Below are 7,008 nucleotides of genomic sequence, written 5' to 3' on the forward strand. Positions count from 1 at the left end.
CAGAGTAGGCTTTTACCCTCCTTTAAGAATGATTTTTCAATAGTCTCTGATTTGGGAACAGTCTAAAAACTGTTAGAGCATTTCTTCTTGGTCTTGTTGGAGACAAGAGGCGAATAGATGAAGGATAAATTCCTGTGGCCACAACTCTTCTTCTTTATCTAGTATCTCATTTATATAACTCCAGGTACATTCATCCACAAATAGAAATGCCCTCCAAAGAAAGGACAACCTCTCAAAGTGTGGCAACACGGATGAGCATATATTTTGTTCAGCTCAAGGCCTGGTACAAACTAACTTTTTAGTGTCAGAAAATAAAATGGTGCAAGGCAAGTATTGAAGATCACATCACAGACATATATTTTTTAAAGCATCAAGTTGTCAGAAACTTGCCAAAAGGAAACAGATATCACACACACTGAAAAATCTTGCCAAAAACGAACAAAGTTGAAAGATCTGCAGACCCATAAATTTTTTTCACCAGACGCACTAAATATAACCAGAGATGGCATGTAAACTCAAAAGCTAATCTCATCTGATGGGTCATTTCCTAACATGTGACTTAAGAGTATCTTAAAAGGAAAAACAAAACAGATATGGATACTTTTAACAGTGGTCAATACCTAGATTTAGAATTTTTATTAAAACCATACATGAAGGGTAAATAAAACTCATGGCTTGAATTCATAGTTTAAAAAAAAAAAATCACTCTTTTTATCCCTAGAGAATGCACAAAAAATGCAGTAAGTAAATGTTTCTTAGTTAAAACAGTTTAATGCCAGTTAGTAAAAACTCTTATGGAGAAAGAATTACTGGGAATTTCAAGTGGGATCCAAACTATTGAACTGTTTTTTTTTAAAGTTTTCTTCATGCAAAGGTATGACATAAATAAATGCCTCTTCAGGGACCAAATTACCTAGATATGTTTTTGACAGCCTGGACAGCCTGTCAGAATAACAAAAGCATTGCTAAAGATCTAGAGAAGTTAACATTTTTCCCCATGATTGCCAAGATTCCTCTAGATTTTAGAAATGTTAACAGCATACTTATAATTTAGAATTTAGTTTTATGAATTCAGTTAAGGGTGAACAAATCATTTTCTCAAAATCAAAACTGAAAAATCTGTACTTGAGAAAAGTATGCATCACAAGAAGAAAATTAGGATCAAATGAGAAATTTAAAAATGCTTCTCATAGATTAGAAATTACCAGGCCTGAGGAAAGAGGAAATGGAGAGTTATTACTTAATGGGTAGAGTTTTGTTTGGGGTGATGAAACATTTTGGAAATGATGGTCGTGATATTTGCACAACATTATGAATGTAATTAATACCACTGAATTGTGCACTTAAAAATAGTGAAATGAGGGTGCATGGGTGGCTCAGTTGGTAAAGCTTCTCTTTCTGCCCCACCCTTCCCCCTCATGCTCTCTCTCAAATAAATAAATATAATCCTAAAAAAAAATCAAAATCCAAAAAAAAAATAGTGAAATGACGAATTTTGTTGCATATATTTTACCACAAAACATGAAATGGAAAAAAAAAAGACTCATGACACACAGGAAAAAAGCACTCTAAATCATCAATTATAACAAACATTTCTTCGAATTTTAACATATCTCAAGTCATCATTTGTCATACAATCAGTGGTTTCTTACATTTGCTGTCTGCCAGGCAGTAGTTGTGAAGTGGAGACATTGCCTGCACACGTTCCAATTTCGTTGTTATTCACATTATTATTGGAAAGATGCAACCCCTTAACACTTCACTCAACACACTATTCAAGAACCATTTCAGGAGGAAAATGTGAGTCCTGTTTTTCTTTGTGTCTTGTTTTTATCTGAAACTTTATTACATCTACTGATAAGCTCAAGAAAGTACCAGCATCAAAACTTACAGAATTGGTGGTATGGCTTGAAAAAAAATTCAAAGACAGTAATGAAGAAATATGGCTCTGAGAAATATGGCTGCACCAATGTATTTGACGACACAGAGGATGATATATAGTGTGGAAAACCATGGATGGCAAGGGCTCTGAACAGAAAAACTGACAAGAGAGTGGGTGAACTCTGAATATAAAACGTTTCGTTAATAACTTAGCCAATCTATTTTGTTTATATTTTCCCTTTTAGTATATATACCAAAAAAAGTCTAAGCAAGTTATTTCAATTAATATAAATTCTAAGTTACTTAACAGTTTTTTTTTAACCTCCCTCCCTTTAGGAGTATATAAAATAATGGTGTCTCATAAGCAATGGCATTTTAGATTTTAATAAATACAGTAATTTCAACACATAACCAAAGACTAATATCTTTAATAAGAGTGGAGCACTCCTACAAAGCTGTAGAAAAATGTGAACAAATCAGCTTTTAGAAATGGGCAAGGGATAAGAATAAGCAGTTCACAAACTAAATGGCTATCTAACTCATTGGAGAGATGGTCAGCCTCCCTAAGGCTGGAGCTGGAATGTTGGGGGAAGACACTGACTTCCTACTCATATCTCCTGGTGGAAGGACCACCTAACAGTGGCACTCCTGATCTGTCTTCCTCCCTTCCCCAGTACCCATCTAGCTGGGAAGTTTGGGAAAGGGAATGGGTCATGTGTCGTTCAGCCACTTTCTCTCTTTCCTTTTGGGATATGACTGTCTTATGAATCACAAATTCTGTTTCTTCATGATGTTTTCCGAGGAGAGACTGCTAATGGCAGGTCTGTTATTTTCTAACATTGCCTGTGATAAAAGTGGGGAAGATTAATTCTAGGATATAGTATTTGGAGAACTATTTTTATCACAGATACAGGCCAAGTTGTCCAACGGCTTTATCAATAGCACAGGTGATACTCTATATTTTCATTCCTACATCTGTCTTTTAGTTTATTCTAAATCAGGTGGGAAGGTAAAGGGGTATTATTAGTTCTCTCAAGCCTTACCAGTGAATTATTATTATTTTTTAAGATATTATTTGTCAGAGAGAGAGAGAGAGAGAGAGAGCACAAGCAGGGGGGAGCAGCAGGCGGAGTGAGCATCAGGCTCCCCGCTGAGCAAGGAGCCCAACACGGGACTTGATCCCAGACTCATGGGATCATGTCCTGAGCCAAAGCCAGATGCTTAACTGACTGAGCCACCCAGGGGTCCCTTACCAGCGAATTATTAAGCAGTTGTAAGTAAAAACCAAGAAATAGTATTTTTGCACATAATACTGGTAAAAATTTTTTAAAAATAATAGGGTTGGCAGGTGTTAAGAAGTCCATTTTCATATGGTTTTAGGGAGTATATGCTGGTAAAGGCCTTTGGAGAATTTAGAAGCTATAGTTACATTTAAATACACACATCTTTGACCTGTCAATTTCACTTCCTACAGAAGTACTCATACACTAACAGGATTATTTGTATAAGGATATTCATAACAGTAGTGTTTAATAGTGAAAACCTGGACATAATTAACTAGAGAAATAGTTAAAGTATGACGGTTTTTATGCGGAAATACTATGTAATAATTTAGAACAGCTTGGCCAACTGCAACCCATGGGCCAAACTTGGATTGTTTTTGCAAATAAAGCTTTATTGAAACACAACCATGCTTATGAATCTGTAAGTTGTCTATGGCTGCTTTTGTGCTATACAATGGCAGTATAGTAACTGCTACAAAGACTACATTGCCGCCAAATCTGAAATATTTATATATATTATCTGATCTTTAAAGAAAATGTTTGCCATCTCAATTTAGAATGAAATAGATTCATTTAGACTGATAGGCTGTGAGGCCAATCATGAAAAACAAAACAAAAACAAAAACGGCTGAAGACTCACATAATCCCTATTTTATAGTAAGCATGATCTCCATTATACAAGTAATTTGTAGGTATGCTTTACCCAAATGCAATCCAACACAAACAGCATTAACAGCAATTACTTATTTGAGGTAAAGAAGGTCTTGGTGTAGGGAAAGGGGGCTGATTTTAATGTACATATATTCATGTACTCCTTTTGGACAGTTTTGTTTAGTTATAGATGTCAAAAAGGGCAAAAAAAGGGGGGGGGAGAGGAGCAAAGAAAATGTCTGGATCTGTCCAGGAATTTCTCTTTGCCTCCTAGCATTCCCCTGTCTCTCCACTAAATCCTTAACTAAGACTCATGTTCTGCCAAGCCAAGAAGAAAATGCTATCTGACTCTATCACTTTTACTGGTACTGTCACCTTCCAATGAGGAGGGTTGAGATGAAGTGGTTTATTATTAGTAGTAAGCTTGCATCTTTTGCCATGTCTCTCTCCACTGTGTTTCCTTTTTTGAGAATTCTCAGTAACACTTAAGTTATAGAAACTGGCTCCATTTAATTTTGATCAGATAAACTAAAGAAAATTTTAAATGAAACCATAAGCTGAAAACAAGTAGCCATACCTAAAGCATCATGGTAACTGACATTCTTCCTTACTTTTGAAGATGACAAGCTTCAAGAATGAGAATTAACAGTTCCCCTTCTCCAAGCCTGTGAATTTTTTGCCTGCTGATTATAAATTGTTATCCAATGAAGCACAAGAAACTGGAACCCTTTATAGTTATCGTGCTGAATCACATCTTTGACAATTTCGCCTAAACACAAAAAATTTTCCAAAAGTATCTGTGGCCTCTCCTCCTGCTAAAACTATTGAATCTTAGTTATAAAGAGCACTGACAGCTAGCAAGAAGCCAATTACTTAATTCTTGAATGAAGTTCCTTCTCTCTCTGGGCAACCATTAATGTTTATTCCAATAAACTTGTACAGTACTTTGCAGCTGTGAAGTGTTTTCCTATACATAACTCTATCTGTCCAGTAAACTTGCAATAGAGTCAAAGAAGAAATTCTGAGTTTCTTTGATGCGAACACTATCTCATAGATGTTAAATAATTTGTCTAGGGTAAAAACTGGTAACTGGTAAGAGAGATTCAGACTCTCCCTCTCAGAAACATCTAAGTATACATTTTTAATGGTTTAAAGAGGTCTATCTTTCTGCACTTTTTAATTGCCTTTTCTCAAATGACTTAAGAGAAACATTCTTCCATGGGAGATGAGTGTTGTTGAGTGTTGGAGATTCCTATTTATGGCTTTAACAATAGCAAGTGCCTTTTTTTTTTTTTTTTTTTATGAGAAAGAGAACATGAGCAGGGGGGATGGGGTGTGGGGTTGCTTCGAGGGAGAAGCAGACTCCCAGTTGAACATGGAGCCCAACGCAGGACTCAATCCCAGGACCTTGGGATCATGACTTGAGCAGAAGGCAGACACTTAACTGACTGAACCACCCAGCCCAGAGAGAGAGAGAGAGAGAGAGAGAGAGGATCTTAAGCAGACTCCACGTGCAGCATGAAGCCTGTCATTGGGCTTGATCTCATGATCCTGAGATCAAGACGCAGATGCTTAACCAACTGAGCCATCCAGGCGCCCTGCAAGTGACTTTTTTTTTTAAGACTTTATTTATTTATTTGAGGGGGGAGGGGCAGAGGGGGAGAGAGAGGGACAAGTAGACTCCAACTGTGTGTAAACCCCAATGTGGGGCTGGATTCCATGACCTCGAGATCATGACCTGAGCTGAAACCAAGAGTTGGCCACCCAACTGCCTAAGCCACCCAGGTCCCCTACAAATGACTCTTTAAAAGAATAACAGATCCTTAAAACTTCATCACATCTAAGAGTGTACCAATTATCATTAACTAGTCCATTAAGACCAAAATCTGCTTGTAACTCAATTCTTACCTTATCCTAGTTTTCCAAACGCTTGAAAATAAATTGTTTGAAAATCATTACATAAAAGGACCACACACACACACACATACTATATATATATATATGTAGTGTCCCAGCAAAAGTGAGAAAATCAAAGAAACTCGACCCATGGTATTACTGTAAAAATACAGGCATTGCTTTAAAATAAACTCTAAAAGGTTGCTATTTAGAGTTGCTGATGGCAGCTAAAAACACATCTTTTAAAGCAAATCTCAGAAAATGTTTAATTTGGGCTAGGTGTGTTTTCCTTACTACTCCTTCCCCACCAACCAAATATTACTGATTATTCAAAAAATGGAAAGATAACCTCCATAAAAGTTCTTAGGATAATGCAAGTATAATGAAGTAATTAAGGTAGCTAAAAAAAATGAAGACATATTACAGGAAACTAAAATCAGTAACAATGTCTTTAAATACAGGAGGAAAAGAAATTAGGGAGACCACTTAATGACATTGGAGGGCCAATGTCTGTTTCAGAATTAAAATGAAATACTGAAAGACCATTGTTTTCACTAGTCCTGTCTTCAGCTAAATAGCCCATAAGAGACTACTTTAAATATTTAATTATCTAACCATGTGAGATATACATAGAAAAGGAAAGCTAAAATTAACAGAACACCATGTCTGACTGAATAACTGTTGAGCTTAGTTTTTAATGTCACCTTACAAGGCCGACTTTCTTACGAGTTCATATTCTTAGAACTTAGGGTATAGGACATGGCCTACAGTTTCAACAATATGGGATAAAAAAAGGTGAAAGTAAACAAATTTTAAAAGGTTGGTAGACCCCTAGAAACAGATACTAGTAAACTCATGATGGGAATAGTAATCTAACTCTATACAGATTTAAGAGAAGCCTAAAAAGCTTTAAGGTCAAAGGGAAAAAGATCTTACCTTTTATGAGATTTTCTTTCTCTTGTTTTCAAACCCTTTTTCTCAGGTCTCTCTTAACCCTGACTTCCTCTTCTTTTTTACCTTGTTTGTATCTCACTCAGGATTTCTCTACATCTCGTTGCCCTCACAGATCTTCATGTCCCCTAAGTTATAACAATTGAGAAAATGCATATCAATGTTTTTCACGAATATATATTCTTTCTTTCAACTATATGCTTCTGGTTCTCAGGAGTTGCAACATGGTATAGTAGAAAGAATGCTGAAGTCAATCAGAAAACCCCTGCTGAGGCCCAGGTCAGCCACTACCTTTTTATGTGACCATGGGCAAATAACTTTTCAAAAGAAAAAGAACTAAAATATT

The sequence above is a fragment of the Ursus arctos genome, unplaced genomic scaffold, assembly GCF_023065955.2.
Source record: "Ursus arctos isolate Adak ecotype North America unplaced genomic scaffold, UrsArc2.0 scaffold_20, whole genome shotgun sequence".
NCBI classification, from domain to species: domain Eukaryota; kingdom Metazoa; phylum Chordata; class Mammalia; order Carnivora; family Ursidae; genus Ursus; species Ursus arctos.